Source organism: Canis lupus, chromosome 12, assembly GCF_003254725.2.
Source record: "Canis lupus dingo isolate Sandy chromosome 12, ASM325472v2, whole genome shotgun sequence".
Lineage (NCBI taxonomy): Eukaryota > Metazoa > Chordata > Mammalia > Carnivora > Canidae > Canis > Canis lupus.
Window position 1 is genome coordinate 19,279,830 of NC_064254.1, and position 20,016 is coordinate 19,299,845.

At 39.5% G+C, this 20,016-nt stretch overlaps 1 long non-coding RNA gene across 13 annotated transcripts in view; it reads left to right on the forward strand.

Annotated features, from left to right (window-relative positions):
* LOC112641730 (uncharacterized) overlaps window positions 1-20,016 on the forward strand; it is a 126,623-nt gene that overhangs the window by 94,579 nt on the left and 12,028 nt on the right. For 9 of the 13 annotated variants that reach the window (XR_004804308.2, XR_003124801.3, XR_007401173.1 and 6 more), the window contains 2 exons: window positions 4,991-5,139; window positions 5,978-6,526. This is a non-coding gene — a long non-coding RNA (uncharacterized LOC112641730). Of the gene's footprint in view, window positions 1-4,990; window positions 5,140-5,829; window positions 5,887-5,977; window positions 6,527-7,636; window positions 8,028-16,581; window positions 16,736-20,016 lie in introns of those variants that run through there. The other 4 variants (XR_004804307.2, XR_004804312.2, XR_004804305.2 and 1 more) reach the window with 4 other exon arrangements.

Consider the following 20,016-nt stretch of genomic DNA (forward strand, 5'->3'; position numbering starts at 1 on the left):
AGACCTGGGTATATTTGGAAAAAACTTTTATATTTGAAGAATATCTCAGTGGCAATCATATTTCTCAACTTAACTTATTGGTCCTCACAAGCAAGAAATAAAACGGCCATTCTTCCTAAGACAAATAGCCTATTTCACTATTCACTTTTTTATTATTATTAACAAATACAAAGCAGAAATTATGGTTTGTTGATGTTTAATGGATTGGTAAAAAATAGTGTTTGAGTTATAATTTTGCTTCCAATTCCTAATACATTGATTCTTGGTTTCATGTTCATGTCCCTGTAGCAATTACTACTAGGCAGATTACTGAAGGTTAAGGAAGCAGTGATAGTGATATGATTTGAAGTCCCTTAACCCACCTCTACTTTATGCATATATATATTCTCTCCTGACCTGTAAAGCTACACAGAAGAAAGATGTAAGGATTAATTTTCATTCACATTTCACTATGTTCAGAGCTACTCAAAGATAGCTACCTGTGTTGTGGAGTTCCATGGGGGCACCCCAAACAATGACCCATGTCTCCATTATTTTCAGTCTACATTAGAGATAATGTTCGAAATATAAATTACCCTCGGATAAGTTATGGTTAACAGTTTTGCTAAGGGAACAGTATCTCTTGGATTCTTCTGGGAGACAGGTTTTGATGTGTGGACTCAATCCTACATGAGAGGCCAGGGTAGTGGAAGAGGAAAGGATTAACTCAGTTTGGTCTTTGTCATAATCTTGATCCATCCCAATCACACCCTTCCTCACCTCTGAGTTAGAATATGTAAATGCAAAAAAAAAAAAAAAAGTGGAAACTACTACCTCAGTTAAAATGGAAATTAGAAATTAGAAAGTATCTGCTATTTTAACATCTGTGGGTCTGTATCACCTCCACATAAAAAAAGCAACACATTTGTATTACTGACTAAACAACTCTAATATACCTTTTCCACTCAAATACTCCAAGTTCAAATCAGGCTAGGGTCAAGGTAACACTTGTTTGGGGCTCACAATTAATATTAACTTCTAGCTCAAAGTAAGGGCATTACAGAGGAAGGGGGTGAAATGTGTGTTCCTAGAACCAAGTGACTTGTTGGATGAGACAAGATAATTCTTTCAACCTTGCTTAGCTAGGTGCCAGTATTTAAAAATATAATAATGAGATAATAAAATAGTAAGAGTTTGAGCTTCTTGGGTAATATAGATTCATAGTGTTATTATAGTGAAAATTATGCCCATTTTCCAGGGCATTTATTCTTCATTTTCAATCCTCTACTGTAGTGGTTCTCAATCACTGCTGCATATCAAAATCACCTGCAGGTGCTGATAGGCCATGTCAGCGCCTGCACTACCACTACCCCACCCCCTCACACCAATCAAATCAGAAGTTCCCTCCCAGGGTCCAGGCCATTAAATGGTCAGGTGGTTCTAATACCAGGGTCAAGGATCACTGTTGCAATGACACAAAATGCCAGTGATTTTGTAGCTTCTATTAAATTGGGGTGGGCATGGTTGGGGAGGGAGTAGTTTTCCCAATACATGACTCCTAGCTAGCTCTGGCTCTTAGCACAAAGGACATCTTTAAACAGAAATCAAGTCGAGTTAGTGTGAGTCCCCTGTCATTTCTCTGGCCATTATAAGTGACATATCTGTGCCTGGTGTTTCAATCTCAAACATGTCACTGTTTTTGTGTCGTGACTCCATTCCATGTTGCAGGGATCACTCCTGTCAGCTCCCATTCGTCTGGAAGGGTTAGGCCTACACTTACAACCTAAGGCCCTGCCTGTGCTTCCAACAAGCTCTGTCGCATAGCGGCTGTCACCAGGCCTAGCACACATCAGCTTTAGTCTGCAGCCACGTCAGACCATGGTCAGCTGATTGTTAGGATTTCACCTTATCAACCACCTCATCTGATACTAGACTAAAAATAAATGGCAAAGTAAACCACTTGGGGAATGAGAGACTGTTGGACTTTTGGCCAAGTCACCCAGAGGTGATTTATAAGCTTTCCTTGGCTCTGCCAAATAGTCTCTAAGGCATAAAACATACACAGAGAAGGGCTGATAGAGAATCTTAATGGTAGCCTTGCAGAAATGTTCAGAAAATCCTTTGGTTGTTTACTTTACCAGGTAGGTAGTAAAACTAGAACTTGGGAAAGAATCCCAAAGTTGGAGGAGAAGCCATGCCCAGAGGCATGTGCACTGGCATCCTCTTCTCAATCTTGTTTCCTTCCAGTAGGAATGGGAGGAGTAGGTATTTAAGAAGGTAAGCAATGACTGTGCATTGTTCTTCTACTTAATCATCTATATTTTCACAATGCACATAGGAGGTGATTACAAGTAGAGAGTAGGAAAATAGTATGGATGCTTACAGTTGATATGGATACCACTGAATGTTCTGTTTGGAAATGATCTCATTGTGCATGAAAGTACTTGGGGAAGATTGGGACTCTCTTTAGGAAAGATGCCAAGTTCTGTCTCCCACACGATGCCAGTCCAAATTACCCATCCCAGCAGCTTAGAGGAGGGTAGGGTAGCAGCAGAAAGTTCACTTAAGATTGCTCCCTACTGAAGTTCTCAAAGATAAGATTATCTTCTACATCAGATCTGAGTTTAGTGATACTCTATTATTAATGGAGCAAGCGTTGATGCCTACCAAGATTTACAGAAAGCAGAGAACCACAATGGGAGGAACAGTAACACTTTATAATATCTGAAATATTAGAGAATACAAATTTTCAGTTAACTTTTTCAGTTTAATGTTGCCAGAACTGCAGATGTGATAGGCAAATCCCATGAAGTCCAAAGGATCTCCAGTTACATAGTCATACATGTATATTCCTTAGGGAATATCTTGAGTTCATGTGGGCCATCCATTCGTCCGCCTAATTCCTGGAAAATTTATTAGGAAAATAAAAGCCACAAAGGCAATATACTAATAAAGCAGAATACATTTAGAATGGAAAGTTGGAAATTTTTTGTGTTTTTCCTTACTAACTTCCACATATGAAAGTTTCTCTAAAATGACTATAAACATCAATGGGAAAATGTGATCCTATATATGACCTTAACTTTACTCATTTATTTTATCAGGAAAAATACACCTTGAGTGTTATGATCTATGTAAGGATATATTTACCGTCTCAAAGAAATTAACCCAATAAAAAGCCTAGTTTCAAAGAGCAGGTGTATAACAAATACTTATTAGCTTCTAAATAAGTAGTCAGCTTATCAAAGAATGGATCAATGTCTTGCTACTTAACTTGATGATCACATAGAGTAAAATCCCCATTCTTCTAATGATTGCTCCTTTCTCAACTAGGCAACTACTTAGGATGGCATTATATAGTCTGTGTTCCAATGCACCATACACAAAAAATTAACTTGAATGTCGGACTCAGTCTGATACATACACAAATTCCATTGCCATCTTTTGGGGGATATATTAAAGGGAAATTTAAACTATCCATAATAATAGAAGCTGGAAATTGAGAGGTTGATTAAACTTTATGAACACCAAGGTCCCAACACACTAAGAGTGCATGCATCTGACGTAACAGGGTTTTTCGGCAGGGAGAGCTGACACCTCCTGAGAGTCCCTCACATTCTCTGGGCATACATAGGCTCCTCACTTGCACACAGTGTTAAAAGACACTGTGGTGTCTTTTACAACAAGTGTCTAACCAATGGCCATGGAGCTCTGAGAGTAAATACTTGAGTCTTGACTACCATTGAAGTTTAAATGTATGCACATATCAGCTTATCTCGGGGAGGTGGTGTGGGAGGGTTTGGTTGAATCCAGAGTGCAGTGGGGTAATAGAGAAATCAAGAGAAAAACTATCGGTTCCTTTGCAGCATGTGTCTGCAAAGTGGTTTAGATTTAGTAGTGATTCAGGATATATATGGTAAGGGAAGACTTCCAAACCTTCCTTAACCAGCCCCTTCACTGGGAAATATAGACCCATGCTAGGACTGTGTAGTGGCACATACCAAAAGATCTGATGACTGGGGACCCTAGAATTTCTGCTGTGAGCATCCCTTCTGAAAGGGTGTTAGTACTAGAAGAGTGTGTAATTGCCTCTTGACCAAGGAAAAGGGGAACATTGGAGACCTGGAGACACCCAAAAGATGGCAAGGAGTTCTGTAGAGTGACAGCAGGGAAACTAAGAGACTAGAATAATCCTGGCAAGCAGATTCCTAGTTTGGGCCTATCCCACTGGGTGAGCAGAAAAAGTGGACAGTTAAGCCTCAGAAATGCATAGCAAGATGGCTTCAGTGAAGGCTTGCAACAGAACTGCAGTGGCTGAGGCTGAGCTCTGAGGCCGAGCTCTGAGGCTATATGAGACATCTCTCCCTTGGCCTTCCCCTCTAATGGCCCAGAGACTGAGGACAGCTGGTGTTGGGGAAAGCTACTGAGATCCTGTCACATGGTCGATTGAAATGTTGATCGGCACACCTGTAGACAAACCGTGAAAGTGACCTTCTTTTGGAATGTTGGGGGTGGGGCCTAGAAAACATTGGCTTATCTTGTTGGCATGGGCAACTTCTACAGGCCTAACACAAACACCTGTCGTATTTAATTAGCAGCTTATTTTCTAGTGTCTCTAAAATACACGTAAAAATTCCTTGCATAAATAATATGCAAGAGTTCTGTCACCAGATTAGACTCCCTAGACCGTAAAGTGCAGGTATCATGCCTTTGGGGGTCACTGTGTCTTCAGTTACCAGCATGCACACAAGAGTGCTCAATAAATACATTGAAAGAATGAATAAATGAATAGACTGAATAAATAATAAGTAGCCAGTCAGTTTATATGGAGAATTAAGATCCTTTGAGCTATATGCGGAAATATACAGTGTTTGGCACACAACGTATATGATAGTTTTCACCATGTGCAGCACCAATCAAGGAGTGCATTTGATTAATTCCAAAATTACACATGTATTTATGAATGGCTTTCTTAGCAGTCAAACAGAATTTGTCTTCAATCTTTTATTAGGAGCTGTTCCTTGTCACTAGCCAGTACTAATGCATGTAAATAGATACGGGCTGCAGATGATACCTGGAATTGTCAGTGGCTCATTAGAAGCATGCAAGTGATGTAAAACCAGAAATCCTTCTATCACCTTCCTCAAGATTCCAAATCAGGTACAAAATGTTTTAAAAACTGTTTCTACCCTTCAGGTGTATTGGTACAGAAATAAAAGCACTTACTTTCTATTTGCTGTTGTGTTTTACATTCTCAGTAGTGAGAGTTGCTTACACTATGTGTGGGCTCTTACCTGAGAGGAACTTGTGCACACACACAGCATACATCAGTGGGGAAGAGATGACTTCATTTTAAGAGGTGTGGGCTGAGGGATGCTGTGGGTTTGCAGTTGTTGGCTACCCTCTTTTCTGGAGGTTCATTTCTTGTATGTGCCAGGTTACATATTCATTTGAGATAGGTAGGGAGAGGCCAAATGGATTAGAGCTGTCTTGTCCAGTAATGGTAGCCAGTAGCCATATGTATCTGTTGAGCGCTGGAAATGTGGTTCATCTGAACAGAACTGTGTTATAGGCATAAAACACACCCTGTATTTCAGAGACTTAGCATGAAAAGAAAGAAGAATGTGAAATATCAATTATATGCTAATATGTAATATTTGGGGTTAAACAAAATATTAAATTAACTTCACCTGTTTCTACATTTTTAAACATAGTTTCAAGAAAATTTTAAATTACATATGTAGTTAGCTCACATTATGACTCACACTATATCTACATTATGCTGATTTAGAGGGGTCACTAGATCTGAAGATATGTATTTTAATTATTTATATGTACTTACTTATTCAGAGAGTATTTACTGAATTCTGTTATGTGCCAAGGACTGGACAAGATGTGGATTTAATGGTAAGCAAAATAGACTGGTATATTGTGGCTCACACTTGGCCTCTGGTGCTTCAAGTTCTCTTGCTCTCTCTTTCTCTCTCTCTCTCCTCAGTTGCTACTGCAGAAAATTCTACTCCTTGCTATCTTTGACCTGTATCCAGGTGTCTGGTGCTCATCTGCCACTCCAGCCAGTAGGAAGTGTTATTTTCTAATATCCAACTCTGTCCTAAAGAGTCAGAAGAAGGACCCTTAAAGCTACTTGGACCCCTGATAACACAGTTCTTGGTTTTTACTTCTAAGTTCAGTCTTTGTGGAGTTTGGAGTCTGATAGAGAAATATGGGCATTAAGCAAATAATCACACAACTTAAAAATGTGAATACAGGGGCACCTGAGTGTCTGACTCTTGATTTCAGCTGGGTCCATGATCTCAGGGTTGTGGGATCGAGCTCTGTGCTGTGCCCTACAACAGGTTCCGCATTGGGCATGGAGCCTACTTAGGATTTTCTCCCTCTACCTCTGTTGTCTCTGCATGCACATGTGCTCGCTCGCTCTCTCTCTCTCTCTTTCTCTCTTTCTCAAGAAAAACAAAATGTGAATATGAGTTGTGTTAAGTACTGTGAAAAAAAAAAGTATAGGCAGCAGAATGGATCAGAAGGTAAATTCTAAGGTATGAATAAGAGAAGGCCAGGGACCTGGGAATGTGGGGTAGGAAAAATGGGGATAGAGAAGAAAAACTCTAGGTAGAGGAAAGAACACATTCAAGGCATGAGCTGAAAGGGAACATGCTGACTTCAAAGAATGGAAAAGAGTCCATTGTGGCTAGAAAACAGAGTGACAGAGGAGAGACTCCTGAGGCTGGTGGTGGGCTTCTAGACCTTTGCTACTCAAAGTGTCATCTGCAGACTGCCATCATTGCTTTGCTGGAGAGCTTATTGTCAATGCAGAATCTCAGGCCCAGCCTGATGCATCAAATCAGAATCAGCATTTTTAAAAGATCTCCAGGTGATTTGTACACACATTAAAGTTCAAGAGACATTGATCTAAAATTAAAGATTTGTAGTCAGTGCTTAGAGAAATGGAAATTTATTGCATGATATTTGCAGGTTGGTGAAATGATTGCACTTATATATTTTTGAAAGGTTGCCCTGGCTATAATGTGGAAGAACAGACAGGAGTGGGGGGTCAGAGCTGAACTACTCCGACCAAGATATTGGTGGAATAAGGCAAGAGCAAACAGCATCATGGGCCAGAATGGAGATGGCCTACACTGAGAGACTGAATGCAGTGAAGAGACATTTAGATGGAAAAATCACCAGGCCTCCTTGGTGGTGAATTGATACAATGGGTTAGAGATGCCCTGGATGAGTGTCAGACTTTCAGTTTCATGAATAGGGACATTCTTCACCAAGGGAGGAAATGTTGGAGTAAGATCAGATGTGGGGCTGTTTGGTAAACATGGTGAGTTTGGTTTTGGATATATTGAGTTTGGAATGTTTTTGAGACATCTAAATGGAAATGTGAAGAAGAGGATCACCCTCTCCTACACACACATGCATACAACTTCTCTCTTTCTCTGCTACTCTACCTTAACATTGCAGCCTTCATTTCCTTCTTTAGAGTCCATCTGGTCCCTCTCAGCTCAGCTCAAGTATTTGAACATATTCTTCCCTCTGCCTGGAAATATTTCTCTCTCTCTCTCTTTATCTCAATTGCTCCCCAGCCCCACAACTTCTGTTCACTTGGATTCTGTATGTGTGTCTATATGTGTAGGACAAGTTCTGAGTTGGCAATAGATATTTGACTTCGGGGGAATGGAAGAAAACACCCAGGGGGCAATGGCCAAGTATGCAAGTCTTACTCATGCCTCTGCTATGGACTGAGCACATGAACTTCTAGAAGTTTGTAATCTGAAAGAAGAAGAAGAAGAAGAAGAAGAAGAAGAAGAAGAAGAAGAAGAAGAAGAAGAAGAAGAAAAGAAGAAGGAGAAGAAGAAATGTCTTACAATGCTATGATGGGAATAAAAATAGATGTATATAAAAATACTTTGAAAAATATGAAGTATATTAAATTGTACTAATATTATGGGCCATCTTGTCCAGATTGGGTGATGGGCACTGGGGGTTATTCTGTATGTTGGTAAATTGAACACCAATAAAAAAAAAATAAAAAAAAATTAAAAAAAAGAAAGAAAAAAGGAAAAAGAAAAAAAAATAAATTTTTTTTAAAGAAAAAAAAAAGACATAAAATCAAGTCGTCTCTTCTGGAGTCTCAGTCTTCTCATTTACTGAAAGAAGAAGTTTGAGGAAATTAGCTCTAATATACCTTCCAGCTCCATCTAGGTCTAAGTATGAACTATTTTCTTAATTCTGCAAAAGTATGATTTTTTTCAGTACTTTTGGTTCTGTACTGTATAGGGATTAGGTCCCTGATCCTTTTGTAGAGATGTTCAATATCTTATATTTTCCTTTCTCTGGTTAAAGTAGATTCAGGAATTAGTATGACAGTATCATGTTTAAAGAGAGATTATCGAACATTTATTGAATGTTGTGTGCACTGTGAAAGGCAAAGAAGAGACATGTTTATAATTTAATTAGGGAAATAAAGCATTGATGTATAAAATGATGCTACCAGAATAAAATAACAATAAATATAAAAATACAGAAATGTCTTGGGGCAAAACGTGATTTACTGCCCTGGTACTGAGAGTAGAGCTTTATGGCATTGTACACAAGCTAAGAGCATTGAGGTCAGAAAAAGCGGGCACCATGGTCAACTGGAATAGTCTGGTTAAAAAAAGTAAGATTTTCACATGATGAGAAGAGATAGGGAGTGTGTCTTCAGTGAAGGGAATTGTGTGTACAAGCCCAGAAACAGGAATGTATATGCCTGTCTGCAGGGTGTGAGAACAGAAGTCTAATTACAGAGGAAAATCCATGTAGGGAAACAGTGAGGAATCAGGCTGAAAATAAATATTGCATATAAAATAGGAGGAGACATTAATAACAGGGTAAGCAGTTTGAACTAAGAGATATATATACAGTGATTCATTGTATTTGGAAAAAACAATACCCCCAAAACCGCAAGGTCTAAACTATAAAGCCCAAACAAAAAAGTAGCTAAAAAAAAAAAAAAAAAAGATCCAAGCTATTCTTTGCATTTATAGTTTCCACTTCCCCTTTTTCAAATGAACAGAGCAGATAATATTCTTCATGTTGTTAAATTAAGAATGTGAGGATATTAGTATAGAACAAAGTAACTCTTTAAATGGAAGGACAAGATATTATAGGATTCAGATGCCTTTCAGTTGTTTGGATGAACTAATTCCCACAAATCACCAGGTTCCCACAACAGATTCCCACAAATCTGACATGGTGGAATGGGAAGTGTTTCTCCACCAGCTCTATGCAGGGTCTGTAAGCTTGCTCTTGTGGAGAGAGGGCCCTAGAGAACAAGGCATGGATTTTCTTTCAATGTGGAAATCTTGTGATGTGAAAGAGCATCCTGACCTCTGACATAGATCTCATATTTCTACGGTAGGATGTGCCGTCGTCTTTATGTGGTACCAAAGGGTGGAAATAGCTTCTTTCCAGGCCAACAAATGTCAGTCGGCAGAAACCATTGTAGAGTCAGTGTTCCATTTCTCCACATCTACCCCACAACCAGACCCCATAATTGTAGAGCTTATGACTAGCAAAAATCCACACCAAAGTTTTTCTGGGTTCACCCTCCCCAAAGAAAATTCTACTTAGAAAGTAACCGATTATTCTTAAAAACAAACACCAGCTGATAATTCATTCCCAGTAATTCATAATACCTGCAGCCTGGAAGATTCTGTTGGACAAAAATCCTAAGGTATTTTACATTTTACTTTCCTGCCACAGTTGGATATTACTGTCCTTCTTCCAGCGAGGAGTGAAGGCACTGTCTCAGTCTCCATCTCGCAGTTCACATTGGGAATCATAAAGACCATTTCACTTTGAGATATATGAATTATATGTATCTAAATACATATACATGTGAACATACGTTACATAAGTATAATGATATTTACATAAACTAGCTCTACATAGTATGATTCTGGGACTAAGAGGAAACCCTAAAAAGTCCCCTTGCCATCCATAGATATGCAGTCTACTTGGAGAGGCAAGATATTGATGCTTTCACTGATATTTGGAAATTGAGGCTGTTCATCTTTCAGGCCAGAAAAAGAGCCTTAAGCCATGTGGTCTGCATAAGAGGAATGGCAGGCTGGAATGGTGGAGGAAGGCTTCCTGGAAGTGCCTTGAAGTTTAAAGAATAGAATCTGAATAGGCCAAAAAGAGCAAGGAAAGTGATCAAGGCTAGTGTCAGGGGATGGTGATGTAGTGACTGCTGATGGATAAAGTCCTGAAATTAAGTTACCTTTATCACAGCATTTTTATCCACCTGAAAGCAAATCTCTCCCTGCTGCTTTGCTAAAGCTAGCCAGACTGCCTGCTTATGCTGAACTCTCTTGCCAGTTAGGGCAGGTTTCCCCTAGGATGAAAATGAGAATGCCCGTGCCTCTGCTCAGAGTGAGACCAGAGAGCCAAGTGAGAAGAAAGACAAAGCAGGTTTTCACCTTGACCCTCCTTGATGTACCTCCATGCACTCACCACAAGCCTCTACCCTTCCGGGGAACACCAGCGAGTCCTAAGGGTTCCTGGATCTTAGAGTTTTTCCAGTTTCTCCAAGTGTTTGATCTCTAACCTGCATGTGACTCTATCCATGTGAAAAAAGAAAAAAACAGGAATGAACACAACAAAAACATTTCTTTGAAAATCTTGCTGTTCAGCATCATGCAAAAGTAAATGTTTTTCTCCTGCTGTGCTGCTGCTTTCTATTCTTTTCCTCTCTTCTACAATAAGTGCCCATTATAAAATAGAACACATGCAAGCGCGTGCACATGCCAGTGCATGAGCAAGTGGGCCCGCGCGGGTGCGTGCGCACACAGACGCACACACACACACACACACACACACACCAAAATTTGGATTCTGCCCTTTCTAATTACAAATCACCACCTGTGGTAAAATTATTGAAAAACAGATGAGCTTTTCATTCCAGCAATAGCCTTAAAACAAGCAGCAGTTCCAACTGCCAGTGTGATGTATAGACACCACGGAGGGCAGATGAGGGATTAATTAGGTCTGTCCTTGCACATTGCCAGGGGAGCACTTCTGTAGAGGTGATTGAGAACTAGAAAGAGTGGCATTAGTCTTCATTGTTGGTTAAAGGCAACAAAAATAAAGATGCAATTGAGTTGACAAAGCTTCAAGGTATGTGGCTGAGTCATTTGGAGGTGTCAAAATGATCAAACTATAATTAATTAGCTGAAGTGCTATATTTAATCCCTCAACTTTAATGAAGAATTCTGAATCCAGAAACTAATGGCAAAGGAGGTACCATTGGTTTCTGATATTTGTTAGGTCAGGGGAGGGTAGTTATTGGGAGGAGAATTAAAATTTTTCTCAGGCTGTAATGATCAACACCGCCCGCTTTTAATCTTATTGTCATTTCCCTTTCTCTTAAAGAACAATGGTGGTGTTCTCTGCATTTTTATGAGGGGAACAATTATAGGCACATGACACTCCCTGTAGTCTGGCAAGTCTTTTTAAGGAGGCCTAGAACACTGACTGGGGTGGAGCTTTTGACCAAAAGCTTGGCTTTTGACCACTTGCAGATTCCTTGAACAGTTTTCTACCAAATAGCGGGTCTATTTTAGAGCTTTAGAAATATAGCTCTGGGCCACAAAACCATAAATAATTCCTAATTATAATCAGGAAACATTAATTGAATGTCTACTATGTGTAGAGTACTGCTACCTTATCTCTAAAAATATTTACATATGGGACAAGCACATGATGCAAAATATTGCCTATAAAGATGATGATTTCATTTTTTTCCTGTTGTCTGTAAGGCCTTTGCCCACATTATTATTTTATAAATTAGTTTCTGAGCCCCAAGGGAGCGGGAAACAGGTCTGTGTTTTTCTCTTTTGAATGGGACCTAACTTGAGCCCCTAATGGTCATTGATGAGGCTCATGATTGAACCAGCTCTAAGTGAAGGCAGAACGGAAATGTATTAATATTTAGCCTTATAATGAATTGGCTATAAATTAGCAGACTTCCTCTTATTATGGAGACTTTCTGTTTATTAGCTATAATTTAGTACTGGTTGCCACTTTGTTTTATAAAGTGCTTTCTCTTCTTTCTTATAAATTATTACTCAAAAAACTTAGGAAAAACACAAACCTTTCATGAAATAAAAGAAACACAATGGAGGACAAGATAATCAGTATTTGAAAAAGTCGTTCTTTTTTAGCCTTTCAGCCTTAGATATTATTAAAATATGCAGAAACCCCTTAGAATGAGGATGGTCTCAAGTGTCATCGAATACAGATTTCATGCAAAAATAGTGTCCCCTCTCTTTTTAAGGATGTATATTAAAAATCATTGTTTTAGTAACTTTAAATATAAGTCATTATTAAAAAGGAAGAAATTGTACCATGTTGGTAATTATGCCTGGGACAAGTATTAACTCAAATATATTAATTAGTTAATTAAGTAGTTTAGATATTTATTCTCTATAAATATCTTCTTGCCTAGAGTAATAATACAAAGTAGTATAATCAGAAAGGAGTCCTTCCTTTTCTTCCTCTCTTAATAAGTAAAATGTAGAAATTATGCATTTAGTATCTGAAAAGTGGGAATTTTTCTCTGGGAGAAGAGATATTTATTGCCAGAGAAATGTAGAGATTCTGTCCTTACTGTCAAAGAAATAAATGTTTCTAATTAAGGAGGTTCCCAAAGAGAAATCACAGGGACATTAAATAAAGAGCAGTCTTCTGGTTTCTTTACTCTTCTTCCTGATGATGCACATTAGCCTTGCTCTACCCCAAGATTTTTTAAGCATATGATCTGTCACAGAGTTATCTATTTACTTGTTCCTTTAATATTTGCACTTGAACTGCTCAAGTCCATGTGATAATTATCTATCTCTAATATTAAGTCCTTAAGAAGTAGGATGGGGCTCACAAAAATTGTCAAATAGAAAATGTCACAAAGTAAGCAAGAGTTATAATGAAGATGTGAATGCAGAGTGGTGTTCTGATCCTTCCACATACCTTGCACCCTCTTCAGTGGTTTCCTTTGCTCCTGTGACAAAAACAAGCCCAGAGCCACGAATAACCTCAAGCACTTAATGGTGATCTAGGTGGTGAAGACTCCTGAAGAGGAGAATGCAATTAACATATCACCACATTCTTGAACAACGTTGACAGGTAGCAGCTGAGAGAACATGTGCTTCAGAGCATCACCCAACTTACTTTCATTCCACATCTCTGATCTGCTGAAATAATGCGTTAGACACTGAGCTGCTATTTAAACAAATAACCATTGTTGTTAATAGCATGCTACACTTAAATGTCATTTTTATATTTTCAGAATGCTTTTGTAGACCATCACATGTGATCCTCAAAGCAACTCTGTAAGAAAATTGATATTACTCTGTTTTACAGATCACTCGGAAACAACCCACACAATTTCTCTAGCTGTTGTATTAACTAAGGGCAATTGCTCATCTTCATTCCATCTCTATTGAAAGCAAGTTTGGGAGCCAACATCCTGCCTTGTTTAAATCCCAGGCACAACTTCCTTTTATAGTTCCTGTCAAAACTATTGTTAGAGTGAAAAGTATTTTGTGAAATCTTGAGATGCTTACAATGTATGTGTTGCTGCTCTTCTATTTGGAAGCAGAGGAGTCTGCCTATAACTTCTATGTGGATGTAAATCCAAATAGCGTCCTCTCTTCCCAGGGAGAGGTCCAGCCACCCTTTGGGGACTCCTTTGCAAGTTTAGGTTCAACATGGCTGTCTTTGATTCAAAAAGGACCTTGTACTATGTTCTATTTGTGAACAGCACAATGCATTGGTGGAGTTTGGAATTGGGGGGAGGGTTGAGAAGTGGTTATTTCTAGATTCCTCATGGGGAGCAAGGAAAAGATATTGGGGAGAAATGGCTGATCAGGTAGTTAATTCCAAGTCCCAGAAGAGCTCCTACAGAAGGAAAATCTTGTTGTGGAATAAGGGAATTGTCCTTAGTTGACACCGAAGTGATAAACACACCTCATTCTCTTGCAAGGAGTAAAGGACTGGCAAGTGACAAGGGGGAAGGGAATCTTTCAGGGATCTTTCAACAAATGGGTAGAAAATATTTTAATGTAGCTCACCTTTCTTATCTCCTTCATCCCCTCTTCCTATCATCCTATTTCTTTCCCCAGACTAGGGACACAAGCAAAGTGGGGAAGTCTAAAGGTATGAATTACCAAATATATCATTCCTCAGTCTCATCTAAGTCTGGTTCTTAAGAAATATGTTAGATGATAAGGACAACTGTGAGTGTACTATTTCAGTGCATAGCACAAAAAGCAGGGGAAAAAAGTCAGTAACACATTTCTGTAGTTGACATGTAACAACACACACCTGAAGAGGTTTCGGCAAACTGCCAAAGTATCTGACAAAGTTACCTGGTAATGGAGGATATTTGCAAGACATGGCACACATTTATGTCCTTACATATGGTCCAGAACAGTGCCTGCATTTGGGAGGTGCAGAGTGCAGACAGCTCTCCAGTCCAGTTTAACCAGTTTCATATTCTTGCTCAGATGGTGTGGCTGGGTCATTTATCATTTTCTTCCCTCTGAGTTATGGAGGCTGTTGTGCAATAATTTTCTTTGCATATTTGCAGCACTTTTCTGTTAGTATCTTGACATATTCACTCATAATAAAGTTTAAGTGCCAGTCAATCATAAGAGAACACTGAATCTATTTATTGTCCTAGAGTTCTGAAAGTACACAGCTTTGTTTGTGAAGCAGACATCCTTTATGTCTCTGATTTCCTTCTCTCTGGCTCCAGCTGTTATGCTATGGCTCTGAGTTACTACTTCCTGTTGCAGTGGTGTTCCTTTGTGGCTGGATTTCTGCTACACTCATTATTTTCTGGATTTTTATTGAAAATTGCTATAATATGCATTTTTATTTTTTAAAAGCTTTCAGGTTTTTAATGAGTATAATTAGCATTCCAGCAAAATAAGATTCATACCTATATTTTAAAATATTTTTTATTGGAGTTCGATTTGCCAACATATAGTATAACACCCAGTGCTCATCCCGTCAAGTACCCTCCTCAGTGCACATCACCCAGTCACTCCATCCCCCCGCCCACCTCCCCTTCCACTACCCCTTGTTTGTTTCCCAGAGTTAGGAGTCTCTCATGTTCTGTCTCCTTCTCTGATATTTCCCACTCATTTTCTCTCCTTTCCCCTTTAATCCCTTTCACTATTTTTTTATTTTCCCCAAATGAATGAGACCATATCATGTTTGTCCTTCTCCGATTGACTTACTTCACTCAGCATAATACCCTCCAGTTCTATCTACGTTGAAGCAAATGGTGGTTATTTGTCATTTCTAATGGCAGAGTAATATTCCATTGTATACATAGACCACATCTTTATCCATTCATCTTTCGATGGACACCGAGGCTCCTTCCACAGTTTGGCTATCGTGGACATTGCTGCTATAAACATTGGGGTGCAGATGCCCTGGTGTTTCACTGCATCTGTATCTTTGGGGTAAATCCCCAGCAGTGCAATTGCTGGGTCATAGGGTAACTCTATTTTTAACTCTTGGAGGAACCTCCACACAGTTTTCCAGAGTGGCTGCATCAGTTCGCATTCCCACCAACAGTGCAAGAGGGTTCCCCTTTCTCCACATCCTCTCCAACATTTGTTGTTTCCTGTCTTGTTAATTTTTATCATTCCCACTCATGTGAGGTGGTATCTCATTGTGGTTTTGATTTGTATTTCCCTGATGGCAAGTGATGCAGAGCATTTTCTCATGTGCTTGTTGGCTATGTCTATGTCTTGTTTGGTGAAATTTCTGTTCATATTTTTTGTCCATTTCATGATTGGATTGTTTCTTTGCATCCAGTGGTTGATTTTAAAAATACATATTATAATAATATGTATAATATGTAATATGTATAATATATAATATGTATAATAATGTATTTTTAAAAATCAACCACTCAATGCATGGTCTCGTGTGTTCTATCTGGAAGACCTCAAAGATCAATAGACAGAAGCTCAAAAACCCAAATAAAAACAAATGCTAGTACTCTAGTTTCTGTTTCTAAACCCAAAGGTACCACTAAAACCCAATGTACCTATCCATAGCTCCACACAGGGTTTGGAGACCATAAAGACAAGCAATCATTACAAATACCTTGAAAGTGGAGTAAACACAGTACGGATTGGAGCTCCCTTGCTCTCCGGGAAAGTGCCAACTGCTCATCTTCCACTGGTGTTATCTTCCCAGATGGCTTAAAGAGGGGAGTAGGACTCTCAGTTGGCTTGATTTGGGCACCCCAAGGTATATTTCACAATGTCTAGAGACATTTTCTTGAGACAAATGAGAATATGCTGTTTGTACCTGCTGATTGTGTCTGGAGACCAAGGATTCTGTTGAACAACCTAAGCAGCACAGAACAGCCGCCACATGAAGAATTATCCTCCTCCAAGTGTCAAAAGTGTCAAAGTCGAAAAATCTTGCTCTAGATCTAGAGTCAGAAGATAAGAATGGAAGTAGTCAAGGGAGACCTTCATTTATTTTCCATAAGATTTTCTTTTATCCATGCAGTGTTGCTAAGTCATTGCAGTTATTAACGTGGGTGTATATACTTGGAAGAAATATAAGAAGATGGACTGGAGAACGACAAGTCCAGTGCAGAAAGACACTGAGCATGAGTCGTAAAACCATCTCCAATCACCTGCTCGAAGTTGACTTTTTCCCCAGTAGTCTCTTTAAAAACTAAATAAATAAAAGTCGGTCTTAAAAATACCTTGTTTCTTCGTTCCTAACTAAAGGCTTTCTTAAGCATATTCAAAGCACTTTCTTTTGCCTCCCAAGTCTTGGAAGTCCCTCCAAGTAAGTAGAGTGGGCATCTTCACTTTACTTAGAAGTGAGCTTGTGATGGAAAACAGTTGGCACTACATAGTTCACTTTTATTGACTACATAGATCTGATAAATAAAAAATAAGTTCAAATCTCAGGAACCCTGGAGTGAGTGAATAAGAAATACCAACCTTATGCTTCTGGGGATGGTGAAAGGTAATTACTAGTAAAATGTCTAGCATTTATTGCATATGTACTACGTACATACCAGGTACTGTGCCAGGTTCTTTTATTTATTTTCTTCAATCCCCACCAAGCTTTGAGGGAGCCTTTCCCTCTATCATGGGCGAGGAGTCTCGGGCTCTGGAAGAGGAAGTCTCCTGCAGAAGGACACAGCTGGGACGAGCAGAGACAAATTTCAGATCTTGTCCTGGTGACTCCCAAGCCTGTGTGGGTCTCATGTCAGAGACTTTGGATGTGCTTTCGCTGGAGCATGGTGGTGACAGTAGCCTAATCAGAGAGTTAAAAACTAATTGCAGATGAGAGCTCAGAGCTCTCCGTGAAAGAATTACAGACTCACAGAGCTAGTAGGTGCTTCAGAGATTTTTTTTTTCCTAAACCTTTTACATGACAGATAAGGAAATCAGGTCGCGGGAGGAAACAATGGTATTTGGCCCTGCCCTCACATCTTTTGCTTTCCCGTTTGTGCCACCAGATTGGCACGTGGGTGGGAGTGGGTAAGCTGGTCAGGGGGAGACAGTGGCTCTCCCTGTCTGTGCTGGAGCTGCGAAAACTCAGCTCTTTTTGCTGATGTCCCTGCTTTGCATTTCGGGGAAAAGGAGCCTTTTCTCTGGAATTCCCTTGTTCTCCACTTAGACAAAGCCCCAGTTTATTTACCTTTAGGACACATACAAAGCAGTCCATTTCTGTAGGAGAAACACATACTTTGCAGACTTATTTTTCTTCCCTTCTCGACTTTGCTGGTTAAAACTCACTAAGTGCTAAGTCATAATGCCAATGGGTTAGGATTAATTGTGATGTTTATTTTGGTACATTTGCCTGAGGATCTGATGTGTGTTTCACAAGTCTAACAAGTAATTTTACCTAGAATACCAGACACTATCCAGTGCCCCCCTCCCCCCACCCCCGTTAGCCACGGTCGGGTTTGAACCAGTGACCTAGAGGTGAGAGGCCGCTCATCACATTACCGCTGCCCCAGGCCATAGAGTTCACTTGCTGGCTGTTTCTTTAATGTAATTGCCAACAGCAAGATCAGCAGTGGGAATTCTCCTCAGTACGTAGATGCTAAGGTCTCAGAAATTCAGCATGTGTGAGCTCTTCTTTTCGCTTTGGAGTTTGGATCTATTAACTAGCAACATTGCTCAAGAAGCTGCAGAGGGATAAAGGATGGTGTACGTTTGGCACTGTTCTAGAGAAGGAGTAGGCTATCAGGTTATAACCATCTGATTTTCTGTCAGGCTGGTTGATGGCTCAAGTCACCAATGCCCATGTTAAAGGAAATATTCGAGAGCATTAATGATTTGCCGGTACCAAGAGATGTGATGAACAGTTTAAAAATACTGCCCCTCGATGGGAGAAAATGTACTTCTATTAAGGGACCAGAATTGTGCTACGCTTGTTGGAATTTTTGCTTGTGCACAGGAATTTAGCTCGAGGTCTATGTCTGTCACTAAAATTGACAACTGCCTGTGGCTCTGCACAATTGAAACGTAGATCTTAAATTTCACATCATTATCCAAATAAAATATATCTGCCAAGGGGGACTGGTATTACACAGTTAGAGAACTGTGATACCAGTTGTCTGATTAACATATTGAGAGGAATATAAGAATTTCTCACCTATTTTCCAGAGGGAGGCTGGCTGGGGAGCTCCTGTTAAATGGACTAATTGATCAGACTCCCTGTGCTAAGTATAGAGATGCCCAGCAATGTGTCTGGCTGGTCGAGGCAGGATTTTCCTGTGATGAATAATATGTGTAATGTAAGAAAAAGGAACAGGGCACAAACCACACATTCCTTAATCTATCTCCTAAAACGGAAAGATAGGAAACTATTAGCTCCTGGTGAACTGGTTCCTTGCTCTTGGGCCTCAGGTTTACTCAGCATTGCTCAGAAGGAAGACACATGCCTGAACTTTGTCTTCTTGAAGCCTTTTCATTAGCTCCAACATCTTCATAACTCTGGCTTTGGAGTATTCGTGAAAAATGCAACAGTCATGAGATATATGTAAAAAAATGGATTTCTAATTCAATAAAAAAACCCCAAGGAGATAATTGTTTATTTTAAAAGATGTATGTTAGCAGTCACTAGCATATGTGTTGTCTCTACGTGCTCTGGGTTAGGCATGTGTTTTTTGGCTTAGTGCTTGAACAAGGCTCTGATGGGTGGGTTTATCCCCATGTATGTAACACAAAGGCTTAGAAAACAGCAAGTAAGAGAATTTCAGTTGAATTTGGCTTTTCAAACTGGAAGTAACCTTAGTGATCAGTATTGGTGCAGTTTTTTATCATTTCAGATGAGAAAACAGATCCAGAGTTGAAATGACTTATCTCCTAATGAGCTAATGACATTTATAATGAGCTTGAAAATCTAAAGACTGGCAGATAACTGCTATAATTATCTCCACGGCATCTGAGATTCATTTTGCAGTAGTGGAGAATTGCAGAGGGTTTGCAAAAGTAACCATCCCATGGTAATTTAACAGTTCACAGAGCCTTCCTATACTTACTGGTCTATTTATGACATTTCATTCAAAATAGTCCAAATGCCAATCTTACAACAGTGGTTAAGCTCATGTCCCACTCATCGTTTTTTTTAACCAGGTTACCATGGTTTAGATCTTGGTCTTTTACATGGTGGTGTGTGCTGTTGGGGTTTCAAAATATACAGTTGCAAATTCCAATCCAGCTCTTTTGTAAAGTTACTGCAAGACTAGAGACAAGTCACACCGGCAGTCTCTGCTTTGGCTTCTTGACGAAAAGTAGTTTCTCATGTACTCCTCTGAATTGTACTGAGCAAAGATGATCAAACATTCCTAGGTGAGCTACCACGACTTCAAGGAAAAAGGCAAACAGGGATAAAAAATACCTTGGATTGGGTCAGTCCCTCCCTCCTGAGGCTCAATTTCCTACCTGAGGTAAGTGAAAAGAACAATGCTGT